The sequence below is a fragment of the Polypterus senegalus genome, chromosome 3 (genome assembly GCF_016835505.1).
Source record: "Polypterus senegalus isolate Bchr_013 chromosome 3, ASM1683550v1, whole genome shotgun sequence".
In the NCBI taxonomy this organism is placed as follows: Eukaryota; Metazoa; Chordata; class Cladistia; order Polypteriformes; family Polypteridae; genus Polypterus; species Polypterus senegalus.
In genome coordinates, this window is record NC_053156.1 from 110,915,734 (window position 1) to 110,934,775 (window position 19,042).

At 40.7% G+C, this 19,042-nt stretch overlaps 1 protein-coding gene across 1 annotated transcript in view; it reads right to left on the reverse strand.

Annotated features, from left to right (window-relative positions):
* Positions 1 to 4,748: 4,748 nt before the first annotated feature.
* mthfd1l (methylenetetrahydrofolate dehydrogenase (NADP+ dependent) 1 like) overlaps positions 4,749 to 19,042 on the reverse strand; it is a 400,198-nt gene continuing 385,904 nt past the window's right edge. Inside the window, exon 28 of the mRNA XM_039747812.1 lies at positions 4,749 to 5,988. The gene's annotated coding sequence lies outside the window, so the exon portion shown is untranslated. The remainder of the gene's footprint in view (positions 5,989 to 19,042) is intronic.

Here is a 19,042-nt window from a genome sequence, read left to right on the forward strand (position 1 = left end):
CTTTAATCAAATGCCTCAATAACATATTGAAATGCCACATAATGTCAGAAGCTTCCCCAATTTAAACAAGACAAAAGCAATAGCACACTAACTTAATTAACACACTGTATTACAGTTATAGCAAATAAAGTTCTATTTCAAGCTAACTTACAGGGGGTGAAAGACTATACCATAATCTATAACTATGAATGTAAATTGTATTCTGTTCTACTTAAGCAAACACTAATATGCATTTCGCTTAAAGCTTTATCCTTCTAAGATTGTCTCTTACAGCCAGGTTTAACCTTGTTGAGCCACTCGATTGGAAGCAGTGGATTTTGCGGTACAATTGCTACTAAACTGAACAAGAAATCTTAGGAAATTCTAGTCAACAAATTGATTTATTCTGTTGGGACAAAATGTAAACATATTTTTAAATCATTCACTTTTAATATAGTGGAAAATGAACAGACGTATGACATGGTGTTGGTCAAATTTAACAAAAACTTTTTACTGAAAAGAAACAATTTTCGAGAGAGCAAAGTTCCACTCAAGAGTACAAAATGCAGGCAGGTTTGTATCAGGCAGCTCTATGAACTGACAAAATGCTGCAAGTTTGGGCTTCAGAAGGACAAGAAACTTTGAGATTGGATCACCATAGGAATCCACGACAAACAGCTATCTCAGAATCTTCAAATAAAGAAAGATCTGACTTTATGAAGTGCAATTCAAAATGGGGAGTCATTACGAGTTAATTAAAGTACAGAATCAAGACCTAGCTAGCACAATCCATAAAGTGGATGAACTCAAAACATTCAAATGAAAAGAGAGGCAATGGCAACACTTCAACAAATGCACATAAGAAAAAAAAGTAAAGCAAAGTGCGGCAGGTGCAAAAATGAACCCAATGATATGTAGCAATGCCCGGCCAAAGGAAATAGCATGTGTGATGTATGGCCGGCCATTCATCCCGGCCAATACCCCCACGCCGCCAGGTGGAGCCCTCCCTGCAGTATGGAGGTGCCCCGAAGACCAGCAGGGCATCATGGACATTGGAGTCTTTATGCACAGCCCTGCAGGGAGGAAGGACGTTTATTTGCCTTATGCCCCGGAAGTACGTCCGAGTCACATGGACAAGGGGAATGACGTGCTTCCGGGGTGAAGAAAAGGACTTTTGATCTGACCCGGAAGTGATAGGAGATCAGGGGATAGGAACACTTCGGGTCAGGGATTATAAAAGGATTATGGGAGCTCCCAGACGGCGAGCTGAGCTGAGTGGAAGGGTGGCAACGCGTCTGGGAGTGGTGGAGAGTTTATTATTGTGTAGTGTGATTGATTGTATGAGTATTGTGGAGAGGAGGGTGCTTTGTGCACTGTGCAGAATAAATATAGTCTACTTTTGAACTTTTATCTGGTGTCTGGCGTATTGGACAAGTGTTCAAGGGAGCGACAGCGCCCCCTATCTGTCAAAATGCTACACAAAGAATCACTCACAGAAATAAAGTGTTGACGCTGTGATCACAAAGGACGAGCAGCCATGTTGCACTACCCTGATCACTGCAAACACATCAGTGACTTTCAAGATTGATACTGAGCAGACACGTCAGGAGTGTCTGAAATCGCTTTTGACAATTTACATAAAAAGGCACCTCCACTTAAACCAGTAGTGAAATTGCAAAGCCCAGACGGGATGGTGTCCTCTAGAGGGCAGTCCATGGCCAAAATTGAAGCCAAAATCAATGAATGACTGTGAGACTCACAGAGTCAATCAAATGGAGAAAATCGACTCATTCAAACTGATCTAGTGCAGAGATGGAGTCAATGCATTTGGGGAAGTAGGGACCTTAAAGGAAGGTTCTGAAAAATTGTCCTGATAAAGGAAGCAGAACCCTACAGTGTAGCTGCACTACACTGTGTCCCAATTCCACTGTTACCCAAAGTGGAGGAGATGCTAAAGCTGATTGAATCAATGGACATAATAGGAAAGATCGCACAACCAGCAGAGTGGTGTTCACTTGTCATGCCTGTGATGAAGGAGAGTAAGAAAAGAAGGATCTTTTTTTGTTTTATAAAGGCCCAATACGTTTTTTGAGTGAGAAAAGTTAATCTTGCCCACAATCAGGGACCTGCTACCCAAGATGGCAGGAAGCACTATTTTTTTCCAGCTTAGATGTCGCAGGTGGATTCTCTTAGAGGAGGCATGCACTTTGCTAACCACATTTATTACTTCATAAGGCAGATACTGTTTCAAAGGTTATGCTTCGGTATAATATCAGTGCCCAAGATCTTCAAGGAAATTAGCCACTCCAACACCATGAAGGTGTTATAATTTATACGGATCACATCACAATCTCATGACCTAACACTCCAGAAGGTGATGGAGTCCATCCAAACTTTAGGTTTAAAGCTCAACAGAGAAAAATGCTAGCTTTCCTAATCCAAGCTGGATTTCATAGGATAAGTCATAAAGCAAAGAAGGAATCAGACCAAGCTCAGAAAAAGTGGCAGCCATTAAAAAATGTGAGCACTCCCAACCATCACATAACTTTGATATCTCTTTGGAATGGTCAGTTATTTAAGCTAATACCTAGCCAACACGTCCATGGATTTACAGCACATAAATAATCTGCTGAAATTTGACAGGGAGTGAAAATGGGGACCAGAGCAAGAGAAGGTCTTTAAAGGCATAAAGTCATGTATCTCCTCAGCACCTATCTTGGTGAACTTTTACCCCCAGAGACATACAGTAGTTAGAGCAGACTCTAGCAGCCATGGTCTTGGATGTACTGCAAGAGCACAAAGGGATGTTGAAGAGAATGGCATTCTGTTCTCTAACCTTAACTGAGGATAAACAAAGATATGCCCAGATTAGGAAGGAATGCCTTTTGGGAATATCAGTATTTGTGTGGTCTGAAGACTTAACAGCTTCTCACAGACCACAAGCTGTAGACATAACACTAATGATGACCTGCACAAGGAGGTACAACCGCATATGAACACTATCAAAATGATATGTAAGTGTGAGGAAACCCATCCTTGCCCTGAAGGTGGCAGCACATTCTCTAACGTCTGTAAGTTATGAGGTGGAACTACCATGGATTGAAATAGTTGTTCCAACATTTTGCATTAGATACTCAATTGGATTGAGATCTGGGGAAATTGAAGCAATATCTTGAACTCTATGTCATGTTCCTCAAACCATTTGTGAACAATCCATTTATGAAGTGTGGCAGGCTGAATTATTCTGCTGGAACATGTCACCTCCATTGGGATATACAGCTGCCATGAAGGGGTCCAGTCTGCATTGTTTAGGTAAGTGGCACATGTCAAATTAACACCTGCATGGATGCCCAAACCATCACACTCCCTCCTCTGGCTTATTTTCTTCTTACAGTGCATCCTGGTGCCATCTCCAGGTAAATGAAGAACACATACCCTGCCATCCACGTGCAACAGAAAACAGGAATCATCAGATCAGGCGATATTCTTCCAGTGATCCAAGTTCTAGTTCCAACACTCATGTGGCCATTGTAGGCGCTTTAGATGGCGGACAGGGTTAGCCTGGGTCACTGACCTGTTGCTATGCAATCCCATACACAACAGGGTTTAATGTACTGTTTGTTGTGACACATTACTCCATTATCCTTCAGCAACATTTTCTGCAATTTTTGCCAGAGTTGGCTGCCCAATACCCTGTCAGCAGTCTGTGGTTTTTCCTTTCATGGACCACTGTCAGTAGATACTCACCATGGCTGACTGTGAGCATCCCACATGCATTGCTATTTTGTAAATGCTCTGACCCTGTCATGTTGTCATAGCAATTTGGCCCTTATCAGACTCACTCAGTTTTCCCCCCTGCCCATATGTTATATATTTAATATGTCAACAACAAGTAGCTAATGTAAGCTCACCATCTAATAAATCGCTAACCTTGACATGTCTCATTTTTACGAGATAGATGCCATCAGTCACTTCATATGGGAGTGGTCATAATGTTTTAGTTTGTCTGTACTCCTTAACAAACAAACAGACTTAGAAAAAACACAAGAACACAACAAGAAGTGTTGTGGAAAAAACTTTCCTTCATTTTCAAAGAAGTCGTTCACAGAGATCAGATGTGAATGCAGAACAATTCCTTATGTGCACATAGATATGGACAAATGTCTCAAAGCATGGAGCGAGTCCCCAGTAATACAATTCATTTTCTGATACCATTCTGTCATCTAATACATCAAGACATCTGACACATAATTTACAGAATACTATCATCTTAACCAATTAAATACAGCCACCAGTAACTCTGTATACATATCGATTCTGTCATTATTCTTAGCATTGTTATGTTAATAGGGGTGTTTGGCCTTTCTCACTAGTTTGTTCTCACTTTTTAAGGGGGTGTTCATTAGTCATTTACTTTTTACCTTGGGAAATCAGGCTGGTGGCTTCTCTAAGATGAGCCTCACCTCACCTGCTGAAACTATAAGCCACGTTTAGTTAATCCATTAGTTCCCTTCAGTCATGTTTCTTTGTTTTTTATTATTGATTGTTACAACTTCATTTAAGTATTTACTTGTAATAATTTGTAAACTTTATGTATTACCTAAAAATTCCACAAAAACTAAAAAATCAAAACACATCAGGGCCTTAAAAGGTAATAAATGCTATGGTATTCCTACAAAATGTAAGGAGAACCCCAGACCATTGGAAAAAAGTTGCTATTTAATTTTTAACACTCCTCTTTAATAAAACACAATATATTGAAATGCTGATACTGCCAAAAAATATTTTATTAAACCAAATATTTCAATAAAACATGGAAAAAACTTTCAGACATTTTACTGAAAATTATAGCATCCTCCAACTTTTATTCCAATTGAATTTTCACTCTCAATGGGTTAATTCAACAAGTGTGTTAATAATTTCCAAATTTAAAATCTCCATCATTTGGATCACCAAACACAATGTGATGTATGGTAGACATATTGCACTGATTATTTTCTAAACACAGTAAGACTTTTTTTACATTTTTTTTATTTGGCATACACATTTTCACCTTTGTAACTAATGAAGAATAAATATTCTAATGAAAAGACCCTTATGGGGTAAGCGGCCCATTGGTAATGCTCATATTTCTGTTTAAGCCAAAAATGAAAACAGTCCAAATTGAAACTTTACAGAACAAATGTCAACACCAAGGTTAGTTATTGGCCACCCAGGACAGTATTTAATGCCCTAATTACGATTTTACCTCAGGAGAAGCCACTGGGGAAGCCTATAAAATACTCTTTGAACGTGGAATTTAGAAGGCTCAAGATGTGATACAGAAGTGAATGGTGCAACTTTTACTAAATGCTTTATTTTTAACTGCTTGCATTTTGTGTTGTGGTGTCAATTTATAATGTAATTATGATAAACAATGAGACACAGTCTGCTTTTCTTGTGATGCAACTTATCTGGTGTCCATCACATTACAGAAAGCTAACAGCTCTCGCAATGAAAAAGGTAATTCTCTTCGATTTTAAACTATTGTCACGTGTGTATAAATGGCAGTTAAGTACTGTTTTAACAATAATGGCTTGACTGACAGGAGCTATAACTACTAAGACATTCTATAAGCATAAGCTTAAGCTTCATACCTCAGATCATGTGAATGCAAAGGATATTTGCAGATGTAACCTGAGAGTTTCATGATTATCTGCTGTCATTGTGGGAATGTTATGTCAAATGAGCTTCTATGTTTGGCATCTACACTTGCTGAGCGAATTTCTAAGCAGACTTTCAAAGAATTCTCATGGATGTATGCATGTCAGAAAAAGAAAAAAAAACACCACCTAGGTCAATATTTTAGTATGCACTTCATTTCAAAGGTTGTAAAAAGTTATGTTATGACGATCCTCCATCCTGGCGCAGTCTGGAAGATATTTTCTTGATATTCCCTTGAGGTGCATACTTCACATTCACTCAGGAATCGCTAGCAGGAAGTTAGTATAGACATTACTCTGGTAGGGTCTGCAAAAAGAGCACAAAAATGAACATCAAACATCACTTGAAATGTCATATGGCACGTATTTGAAAGCTCAAGCTCAGCAAAGACTGCACGATTTGACAAGTTACAAGAGGACACAAGGGTTTTCTATTCTTAATTTGAAAGTATATCCATTAATCTTTGACTGTAAAAATGAAGAACAGATCCAACTGTGTATTCGTTTCTAATAATCAAACAGAAAAACTTCAGACATTGAAGTCACTGAGTAATATTAAAAAAAAGAATATGAAATGCAATATTCAGGTACATGTGGCATAAAACCACAGAAAAAGCCTAAGGATTTAACCACACAACATTCTCACCTCAATGGCACACTTCTTTCAAACGTCATGAAAGTCAATACATTGAAGCATTACTTACGGATGTATTTGATACATTAAGAACCAAAATAAAAGTTAAAATTACACAGCATTTAGTCCGCACTGTAGAAAATTCTGTATTCTAAAGTTTTCACAGATACTCATCCACATGCCAAAAAAACACATTTTTAATTATGATTGGATATGTGAAGCCACACAAAATCATTTCGTTTCTGACCCTACTTTTTCAGTTATTAGGTTGTAGGGCAATCGAGTCTGCCAAGGTGTTATTGGGTACAAGGCAGTAATCAGCCCTGGTCGGAATGCCAGAAGATGACAGAACTCTATCATGCATCACCTCACACTCTTTCATACCACATCAGTTTGCCTGACATGCACACGAAATCCACAGGTCATAAGACTACTTAACTGCCACTCGCACTGACCACTGCATGATTGTTTCTTGCTTATATCAACTGAGATTGTATTTAATGTATGGTTTCTAATGTTGACGTTGAACTACTGTCACTAGTCTCCCGGGGACATTCACTTAAGAATTTTACATTTCTGTGTACTCTTGACAACAGATTTAATTATGGAAGGTGATTTACATGGGCTCTGAATGTTTTTAACAAAGGTTTGCACTGCCCCTTTGATATTAAATGGATTCTTCACACAAATTCCAATAATTAATTTCCTTACCATAACCATCTATGCTGAAATGAACAGTTAATCTCTGCTCACACTGGAAAACACTCACGTGAATAGTGTGAATTTTTCAAATCAATGTCTACAAGTAACTACGTCCACCCCTGGAAAGCCCATGGAGAAATAATAGGTTTCAGCTTTAATTTAATAATAACAACATATTGTTAATCCAATATTTTGCTCAACCTATCCTAATGGATTTTCACTGCTAAATGGCATGGCTTTAAATATGCTTCATTGAAATGTGGCCGTTCTACATTGAGAAAATCTAGATTATCAAACTGGATTTTATAAGTATTTGGGCCTTGTTAATGAATTACTGGAAAAGAAAACAAATGAAGTGTGTACGTTACTCTTACCCATTAATATTTCTCATGCTAAGAAAATGACTTGGAAATTATGAATTATGCCTGAAGAATTTCTGGAAAGAGATGGTAATACAGAGACCCAACATTATTGCTAACACATGAATGGGATATCAATCTGTTATATGACAACACATCTACAGTCACACAAATAATTCAAGTATTACAGGATATACAGATCCTTCTGAAAGCAAGAGCAACTAGGCCGATTCCAGTGCTAAATTATGAAGAAAATTTAAAAAAGCTGAGCCTTTTCATTTTAAACAAAAGTAAATTAAGAGGTGAAATTATTGAAGTGCTTAAAATTATGAAGGGAATTAGTACAGTGGATCATGACTGTTATTTTAAAATGAGTTCATCAAGAACACAGGGGCACAGTTGGAAACCTGCTAAGGGTACATTTCGCATAGAACCATAGACTTAGAATAAGCTACCAAGTAGGGTGGTAGACAGTAAGACTTTATGAACATTCAAAACTAGACAATGTTTTTTTAAAAGAATTGAGTGGATTAGACTGGCGAGTTTTGTTGGGCTGAATGGCCTGTTCTCCTCTAGATTGTTCTAATGTTCTGTTCAGACCTCTTTACTTTTTACACATTTTGTTATGTTGCAGCTTAACTCTAAAATCTTTTAAATTAATCCCCTCATCAAACAACACTCATCGCCCCAGAATAACAAACAGAAAATAAGATTTTAGAAATCTTTGCAAATTTTTTATAGTAATAAACTGCAATATCATATTGACACAAGTATTCAGACCCTTTACTCAGTACCTTGTTGAAGCACCTTTGGCAATGATTATGGTCTGGAGTCTTAGTCATGACATGACAAGCTTCTTACACCTGGATTTAGCTGCCATTCTTCTCTGAAGATCCTCTCAAGCTCTGCCAGGTTGGATGGAGACCATCGGTGGGCAGTTACTTTCTTTCAGATCTCTCCAGAGATGTTCAGCTTTGAGAGAGTTCAGGTTCTTGCTGGGTCATGGAAGAACATTCAAAGAGTTTATCCTAATCTGCTCCATTGTCGGTTACTTTCCTGCTGGAAAGCAAAACTTTGACCCAGTCTGGAGCAGATTTTCATTTAGAATATCTCTGTACTTTGCTCCATTCATCTTTCCCTCAACCTTGACTAGTCTTTTAGACCCTGACACTGAAAAACAACCCCACAGAATGATGCTGCCAATGCCATGTTTCAGTGTTGGACTGGTGTTGCTCATGTATTGAGCACTGCCTGGCTTCCTCCAAATATGATGCTTAAAATTGAGGCCAAACAGTTCAATCTTGGTTTAATCAAACCAGAGAATCTTGTTTCTCATGGTCTTAAAGTCCTTTAAGGTGCTTTTTTGCAGACTCCAAGTGGGTTTTTATATGTCATATTTCCACTAATTTGCAATAAAGCTCAGATTAGTGGAGTGTTGCAGTGATGGTTGTCTCTCTGGAAGTTTGTCCCATTCCTACAAAGAGTTCTGTGCAGCTTGGCTAGACTGACCATAAGGGTCTTGGTCACCTCTCTTACAATGACACCTCTCCTATGATTGCTCAGTTTGAATGGGCTGACAGCTTTAGGAGGAGTTGTAGTTGTTTCAAACTTATTCCATTTAAGAATTGTGGTAAACACTGCGCGCTTGGGAACCTTCAATGTTGCAGAAATATTTTGCAGTCTTCCCCTGATCTGTGCTTCAACACAATCCTGTCTCTAAGCTTTGCTAACAGTTCCTCTGACCTCATGGCTTGGTTTTTGATCTGACATACACTGCCAACTTTTGTTTTTTACATACACAGGTTTGTGTCTTTCCTGATCATATGTCAACCGGTGGACTCCAAACAAGTTGTAGAAACATTTCGTGTAACAGCAAAGAATACTTGTGTCAATGTGATATTTCAGTTGTTTCTTTTTAATAACTTTGAAAATATTTCCAAAATTCTGTTTTTGTTTTATTATTCTGCAATACTCAGTGTTGCTTGATGAGAAAAACTATTAATGGGAACATTACAGCATAAGGCTACAACATAACAAAACGTGAAAGCGAAGGGGTACTAGTACTTTCTGAAGACATTGTATAGCATTAAAAGATACATTTTCCTACTAAAGTAACATTTAACAAACGTTTTTGTTCTATTTTGCAGTCGTAAATTGTTTAAGAGTCTTGGGACTAATGATGTAATTATAAAGAACATGATAGATCTTGTGACTCCAAGTCCTCATATAATAAGAGTAAACAGCATTTTGTTTTTTCTGCAATCCAAATGCAATACACGTGGCTAAATCAGCTGATGGGTCTGCCCATATACTAAGAACAGAGCCAAAAAGGTTTTTTTTTTTTAAGAATGCAAAAACAAAAGGAATACAATTCCACAAAATTATAAACTACAGTTTTTTTCCAATAAGGAGTAACTGCTGAGGTTTACAGTTGCCTAAAGTTTTCAGATGCTCAAGTTCATTTAGTGATACGAGAAAGCAGCAGCTGCAGTTCAAAGGGTAACGGCAAGACTGGAGGATTAGCTACTTCTTCAAAAAAAAAACAAAGACCACCAACTATTTTCATGTAATGTGATACACTTTGAGCTATCTGTATCCTGTATTAACAAGACATCCACTGGGACCCCACTGCCATAAGATGATTTTTGTACTTCTCTAGATTTTGTTCTCTTTACTGTTATTTTTCTGACAGCATCAGTACTCTTACTGGTATACAGTGGTGTTAGCTTTTATGGTTAATATGCCATTACTCACTGTTAAGTGTTCCCTAATCTTATGATATAAATACAAAAAATCATTGTAATAATACAAGATTATAGCTGAATATATAATCAATGTCCTATATAGAGAAGCATGAACAGTGGTTCTGATGGCAGTTTTTGAGGGCAAAAAGTTTGAAGGGAAGGTACAGTTTTACCAGTTCAAAGTCCAATGCAGTTCTTGATAGTGATGGATTGTGAGCATTGAGATTCATGAGAGTTGCTGTATGCCATTAAATTTGTACTGAGTGTAAAAACGCAGATACAGAAATGCAAAACAACAAGTCTGAATGTGAATGAAGTACAGTGCAGGACAATGACTGGAAGTGAACAAGATGGAAAAGGTGAATCTGCAATCTGGGAGGCTGCGTTTTACAGGTGTCCAAGGCTCTGACGTACCAATTGATATGATTTGTTTTAAACACAGTATGGAAGTTCTGCTATTTAGGCAACATGATGAAGGTAGATAGAGAGGTCGGCTGAAGGCAGCACCGAGTGGTTTTTAATGGCCAGAAAAACTAAATGTAGTACTGAGTTACAATGGTGACAAATTTGGAACAGTAATAATGTACAGTTTCCTTGATGGAGTGAAGTCCAAAGGGACAGTCTTCCTTATCTTTCTCTTTTCTTGATTTATCCTGGTGTGCTACAACTGACAATTTAAAAAAAAAATAAACCAGTCAGACAGCGGGCATTCTGTACACTTAAATACATACAATACATAGTTGGCTGCAGCACAGGGAAAGCTTCAGAAGTTACACAAAAAAAATCACCTATTAGGCTAGTTGCAATCATTTAGGGGATATGCGAATATAGCAAGGCTGATAAGAGGGGGAGAACCCACTGTGTAATTATATCCTCACATTTACACTTACAAATCAGAAGCCCACTTGCTTACTTAAACACAAGAGGAATTTCCTTATAGCTGAACTGGGCATGCACCTGACGTCTAGTTTAGAGGTCCTAAGTTTGTGACAAGCCTCTTTATGTATGGATGTGAAATGAAGAGGGGCAGGGGACTGTGTGATTTCTCACCAGTATCTTTTGGAGGTTTGTCTACTTAGGGGAGAATCAAGTGCAGTGAGCTGCAGCAAAGCTGAAAAGACAGACAGCTGTGTAATATGACACCCATAGAGCTGCAGTCAGAAAACCGCTTGCTCATTTATGTTATGAAAAACCACACAGGCAAGAAAAGGACTGGGAGATAAACAAGAATCATAACCAAAAGGAAAATCAAAATACCCTGTGACCCGTGACATAACTCAATTCATTACTGCTAGCAACTGCATGGCAACTGTCAAACAAAATGGCATCTCCCATGCCAAAACTAAATGGAGCCACGGGATAAAATATTAAATAAATATATAAAAATAAACTGTGATTTGAATGGGCTTAAACAATCCAAAAATATACAGAGAACACATACTAAATTAACAATGTAACATAACCAGTCATGACAATTTGAGCACCCCTCCTCGAACTGCCACCTTATCGTGGTGGAGGGTTTGCGTGTCCCAATGATCCTAGGAGCTCTGTTGTCCGGGGCTTTATGCTCCTGGCAGGGTCACCCAAGGCAAACTGGTCCTAGGTGAGGGATGAGACAAAGAGCGGTTCAACATAACCTCCTATGAAGAAAAAAAATTTGAACAGCCAGGCCTGGAGGTGGGGCTCGTTGGCGAGCACCTGGTAGCTGGGCCTTGGGATGTGGAATGTCACCTCTCTGAAGGGGAAGGAGCCTGAGCTGGAGAGCGAGGTCGAGAGGATCCGGCTAGATATAGTCGGGCTCACCTCGACACACAGCTTGGACTCTGGAACCAATCTCCTTGAGAGAGGCTGGACTCTCTACCACTCTGGAGTTACCCCAGGTGAGAGGCTCCGAGCGGGTGTGGGCACATTTATTGCCCCCCGACTTGGAGCTTCTTCATTGGGGTTTACCCCGGTGGACTAGAGGATAGCCTCCCTCCGCCTTTGGGTGGGGGGATGGGTCCTAACTGTTGTTTGTGCCATATGCACCGAACAGCAGTTTGGAGTACCCACACTTTTTGGAGTCCCTGGAGGGGGTGCTAGACGGCATACCTTCTGGGGACTCCCTTGTACTTCTGAGAGACTTCAATGCTCACCTAGGCAATGACAGTGAGACCTGGAAGGGTGTGATTTGGAGGAATGGCCCCCCCAATCTGAACCCGAGTGGTGTTTTGTTATTGGACTTCTGTGCTAGTCACAGATTGTCCATAACGAACACCATGTTCAAGCATAGGGGTGTTCATATGTGCACTTGGCACCAGGACACCCTAGGCCTCAGTTCGATGATCGACTTTGTGGTCATGTCGTCGGACCTGCGGCCACATGTCTTAGACTCTCGTGTGAAGAGAGGGGAGGAGCTGTCAACTGATCACCATCTGGTGGTGAGTAGGCTTTGATGGTGGGGGAGGATGCCGGTAAGGCCTGGTAGGCACAAATGTGTTGTGAGGGTCTGCTGGGAACATCTGGCAGAGTCCCCTGTCAGAAGTAGCTTCAACTCCCACCTCCGGCAGAACTTTGACCACGTCCCGAGGGAGGTGGGGGGCATTGAGTCCGAATGGGCCATGTTCCGTGCCTCTATTGCTGAGGCAGCTGACTGGAGCTGTGGCCATAAGGTGGTCGGTGCCTGTCGTGGCGGCAATCCCCAAACCCGTTGGTGGACACCGGCGGTGAGGGAAGCCGTCAAGCTGAAGAAGGAGTCCTACAGGACCCTTTTGTCCTGTGGGACTCTGGAGGCAGCTGATAGGTACCGGCAGCCCAGGAGGAATGTGGCTTCGGTGGTTGCTGAGGCAAAAACGTGGGCATGGGAGGAGTTTGAGAAGGCCATGGAGAACTTTTGGACGGCTTCGAGGAGATTCTGGTCCACCATCCGGAGTCTCAGGTGGGGGAAGCAGTGCAGTGTCAACACTGTATATGGTGGGGATGGTGTGCTGCTGACCTCGAATCGGGACATTGTGGGTCGGTGGGGGGAGTACTTCGAAGACCTCCTCAATCCCACTAACATGCCTTCCAATGAGGAAGCAGAGCCTGGGGACTCCGAGGTGGGCTCCCCCATCTCTGGGACAGAGGTCTCCGAGGTGGTCAAAAAACTCCTTGGTGGCAGGGCCCCGGGGGTTGATGGGATATGCCTGGAGTTCCTCAAGGCTCTGGATGTTGTAGGACAGTCCTGGTTGACATACCTCTGCAATATCACATGGACATTGGGGACAGTGCCTCTGGATTGGCAGACCGGGGTGGTGGTCCCCCACTTTAAGAAGGGGGACCGGAAGGTGTGTTCCAACTACAGAGAGATCACACTCCTCAGCCTCCCTGGAAAAGTCTATTCGGGGATCCTGGAGAGGAGGGTCTGTCAGATAGTCGAGCCTCGGATTCAGGAGGAACAGTGTGGTTTTCGTCCTGGTCGCAGAACAGTGGACCAGCCCTACACCCTTGGCAGGGTCCTGGAGGGTGCATGGGAGTTTGCCCAACCCGTCTACATGTGTTGTTTGGACTTGGAAAAGGCGTTCGACCGTGTCCTTCGGCGAGTCCTGTGGGGGGTGCTCCGAGAGTATGGGGACCCCCTGATAAGAGCTGTTTGGTCCCTTTACGATCGGTGTCAGAGCTTGGTCCACATTGCTGGGAGTAAGTCAAACCCATTTCCAGTGACAGCTGGACTCCGCTAGGGCTGCCCTTTGTCACCGATTCTGTTCCTAACTTTTATGGACAGAATTTCTAGGAGCAGCCACGGTTTTGAGGGGGTCTGGTTTGGTGGACTCAGGATTGGGTCACTGCTTTTTGCAGATGATGTTGTCCTGTTTGCTTCAGCAGGCCGTGATCTTCAGCTCTCTCTGAATCGGTTCGCAGCTGAGTGTGAAGCGGCTGGGATGGGAATCAGCACCACCAAATCCGAGACCTTGGTCCTCAGCTGGAAAAGGGTGGAGTGCCCTCTCAGTGTTGGGGGCGAGATCCTGACCCAAGTGGAGGAGTTCAAGTATCTCGGAGTCTTGTTCACGAGTGAGGGAAGAATGAAGCGTGAGGTCGACAGGCGGATCGGTGCGGTGTCTGCAGTGATGCGGGCTCTGCATCGGTCTGTCGTGGTGAAAAAGGAGCTGAGCCGTAAGGCAAAGCTCTCAATTTACCATTTGATCTATGTTCCTACCCTCACCTATGGTCATGAGCCATGGGTAGTGACTGAAAAAACAAGATTGCGAATACAAGCGGGTGAAATGAGTTTTCTCCGCGGGGTGTCTGGGCTTTCCCTTAAAGATAGGGTGAAAAGCTCAGTCATCCGGGAGGGGCTCAGAGTAGAGCCGCTGCTCCTCCGCATTGAGAGGAGTCAGATGAGGTGGCTCGGGCATCTGATCAGAATGCCTCCTGGACCTCTCCCTGGTGAGGTGTTCTGGGCTCGTCTAACCAGGAAGAGGCCCCGGGGAAGACCCAGGACACGCTGGAGGGACTGTGTCTCCCAGCTGGCCTGGGAACACCTTGGGATTCCCCTGGAAGAGCTAGAAGAAGTGGCCGGGGAGAGGGAAGTCTGGGCATCTCTGCTAAAGCTGTTGCCCCCGCGACCCGATCTCGGGTAAGCGGAAGAGGATGGATGGATGGACAATTTGAGCAAAAGGGGGTTTTCTCTTTACCTCAACCGGGTAAGCAACAGCTTTCTAATTTCAGAGGCTCCAAGTTTGTGGCTAGCCATTCTGTGAAACAAGGACGAATGGGGCCAAAAAACAATTTCTTCATAGTGACAGTGTGTCTTGGTGCTATAACAATATACCATCTGCGATTAGCCCATCTGTGATAAGCCAAGAGTTCTCTTACTCCTTTCATGCCATCAGGCTGTCCAAGAACTTTACAAGAAAATAACCAGTTTGAGATCATTGATAGAAGAAAGACTCCATTTATCAGAATACTCCTAATTCACATGCAGAGATTAACCCTCCTTAGCACTTGACCCAAATATCATTAAGGCAACGGTATAGACGCTTATCATGTAAGACCCGGGGATTACTCGGGCTGTAAAAGTGCCAACAGCGTTACTGCCAAGTGTAACTTGGGCAATGGTATAGGCATAAGCGTCAAGCCTAAGTATTACCCGGGCAACAGTATAGGCTCGTCTTCTCCTAGCGTGTTGTAAGAAATGCCTCTCATGAGCAGTGATCACAAGGTGAATCTGTCTTCAGGCAATGAAAGTGAAATGGTCAGTGAAACTGAAAGTGATTCTGGTAAATCCGAAAGTGACGCATGTGTCACTCACACATGTTCAGTATGTTGTTCATATTATTATTATTATTATTATTATTATTATTATTATCATTACTAGTAGTAGTATTATTAGTTTATTATTCATTATTATTATTTGTATCATTATTATACTTTCTACACGTCTGGCATTTGTTGTGTTTTGCACGTTTTATAGTAGAAAGATGAGATTTAATACAATGTCATTCATCATGTTAAAATTGCAATGCTGTTTACATGTTGTTTTGAGTGAAAATATAACGCTAAGGAGGTTAATGTGTGTGAGCCAGTCATTAGTGATTTGGACAAAGATGTATTAAAGTCTGTAGATTTTGTAGCAGGAGTGTCTCCATTAAACAAGATTGAACTTAAAAGTACTGTAGATTTGTTTTGCTAAGTAAATTGTTTACAAAATGATTAAATATTGGGAAAATTCACAAAGAACACAGCTTGCCTCAGTTCAAGGCATGATGTAATTGATAGATTTTAGAAACTGTGAAATATGTGGAGGTAAACATGAAAATTACTAAAGTCTTGAACATGGTTGTTTTATGGTGATGCAATGGGATCAGGTTATAAAGAAACTGAAAACACAGGATATTAGTGGATAAGAACCTTTTCATGTACCTGCCATGACACCTGCGCAGGCTATGACAATCATGTGTAAGTGTAATCGAACTAGGAAATTAACATGTTCCTTTATAAGTGTGAACTGGCTAATCCCAGTAACCTATTAATATCCTGGTTCTACAGAGGTAATTGGCTTTTCTAGAAGGTGATGCAACTCTGGATGGAATATAAAGGAAGTGCAGTTGAAGAAAGAGTTTACTTTCTGCTCCACTTCCATCATTCCAACTGGGGAGTATGGGATCTACTGCAAATATCATGAGAGGTCAATGCAAGAAAGCACACCATGGGGCCATAGTGGCTCACTGATTCTCAAGAAAGAAGTGCAGGAAAGTTTCTGATATACAACCAAATCACCAGTTTTAAATGAACCCTTAAAGTGTTTATATGAATGCCTTCTTTTCACATATAAACTTTAAAGGATTACTTTAACACTACTGTATGTTTGGTAATTTAACACTAGCACTAACACTTGCTGTGTAAAATGTAGTACAGTGGTGCCTTCGAACGATTCTAAATGCGAATGTTCCAGAGTTTGAGTGAAAAAATCGAGAGAAATTTGATCCAGAGTTTGAACGATGTTTCTACATTCAAACTGCATGTGCAGTGAAAAATTACAGCAACAGACAGTATTTACACAGCGAGCGTAAACATCATCTATTGTGCATCCAATTCGTCTTGTGCTTTCACTGTGAAAGCATCTCTTGCATTACTCTTGTGTTTTCTCAGTGTTTTTTTTTTCATTATTTTTGCTGTGTTTGGTTATATATACAGTATAACCCCTCTCTATTAACCATGGTATCCAAGAATAGTGAGGAAACAACAAATTCTTGTAGTATCGACGATTGAGGTGGAAAAAGAACTTATAGTGAAGCATGAGAGTACAGTAAATGCAATTTTCATTTAATTATACAGTATTTATGTATTTTATTTAGTACTTTCATGTTTTAACTTATTATTTAGGGCATTTAATTGTGTTATTTTTAACTTACATTATGGGTATTTGCTGTTTAAGTTGATCAAAATGAGTATTGTTTAGGGTCTGGGAACGGATTAATTCACTTTAAATTATGTCTATTGGAGAAAACTGAATCAAACTTCAAACCTTTCGGAATTCAAATGGCCTCCTGACATAAATGAAGTTTGAAATATGAGGCACCACTGTACCAATCCTCTACACGTCTTTTTTGTGAGACAACAAGTTACCTACCATGCCATTCACCTCACATGAAATAAGTTACAACAGATTTGAGACAAGACAATGCCTAGGCTGAAGAGGCTGGTAATTGGGTACTTTTTAGGGCTGCAATTGCAAGTAGCTAGAAACAGAAGAATCTATACTATGCAGCTTTTTGAAACAGTTATATAAATTCTCGTAATGAAAGATGGATTTTTGTCAATAATTAAATGAGCATCTGTCCATTTAATATCTTTGTAGACCAAGGTTATTTAAAAAGCAGCACTTCACTAGCAATTGTGAACAAGGCTGGCACATTGGGAATAGATTTGCAGGTGGTCCCCTGTATACTACGTCTAGTCCTGTGCTATAAATCATGAAGGACAGGTTACCTGAGGACTATCTGGCCATTTAAAGGTAACCTGGTTCTTTGGGCTTTAGGGTTATCTAGGGTATGGATGGGGATCTAGAAGATGATGGCACTAGAAGGAAAATATTTACATGGAAATGATCTCTGCCTGGTGCCCAAAAACACATCTGGATGTTGTTCCAGTGAGTGAGGTGTAGAAGGTGTAGAAGAACAGATGCTTGATTGCAGAAATGAAGACAGGCAAGAGCTAGACAGAGGTAAAAGGAGAGAAGACTAGAAGAAAATGGTGTTTTCTTAATTACAATCATAAAAAAATCATGTATTTTTTAATTTAGTGCCATTCTCCTACTCAAAGCATTTCAAAAACATTTAAAAAAATAAGAGCGCTGAAAATGATTAATGATGGATTGAAACGAACATTAAATTCCAAGTGATAGATTAATACATTAAACATTTACTTTGGCACTCACCTGAAATTACATATAATATAACAGATTTGAGACAAGACAATGTCTGGGCTGAATTCGAACAAGAATAATTAGAATTTGAGCTCTGAATTAAAATAAGAAAATTAAGAAGAAGTAAAAATACAGAAAAACAAATTGCTAAATCAACAAATAATTTGTATAAGCTAAAGCTGGTATCACATTATGTGACTTTTACTCGGGGGTATGTCAAACTTGCTGACTGATTTTGCTGATTTTATTGCCAAACCATGTCAGTTTACATGACTGAAAATCTCTGAGAATGTGCAACGTACTGACCGTGCGATGACTGTCCAGCACTCCTTTTTGTGATAACCAATAATATGTGGCCTGATAGAGACAGTAGTATACAAAAGATGAACAGGTACGGAAAATTTAGTTGTAATCTCAGCATTTTATTTATGCTTTTTTCCATTCTGTTATAGTATGTAAAACAAGAGACAGACAGATGAGCTTTTCCTGCTCCTTATATCTCATCACTGTATTTATGTGAACTAGCCAACCCGCGGCGTACCATACACTGCATAATCAGGCCAGTTTTTTAATGATTTTTAAGCACAGGGAGAAAATTAACATTTGAAGAATCGGAAATGTAATAAATCAGCAAGAAAATCAACATTGTAACAACGAACCAACACACAATCGTCTGTGTGGCACTCAGGCGCGGAAGGTGGAACGGGAGGAGAGGAGAAGGACGTCCACTCCGCTGCCTCCGTCATGCTAGTCTGCTGATTTCTCGTCCAGTATGCACTGCCTGCTCATGTGCCCACCTCCAACTTGTCACTCGAGTCGTTGTCGTCTGTGCACAGTCCAGATGCAGCTGTGACTCACGTAGACTTTTCATTGCTCTGTGCAGTTTTGGCTGCCTTTCTATATATAATCAACCAAGACACCCGACCATGGTGGTAGCGAGGTGGGAGGGAGGTGTGTAGAAAGTGCAGGAGCATCTAAGAAGACGCATGTTTGTTGCGGATGCGAATTGTTGTATGTAGCGTGTAAAACAGTTTGCT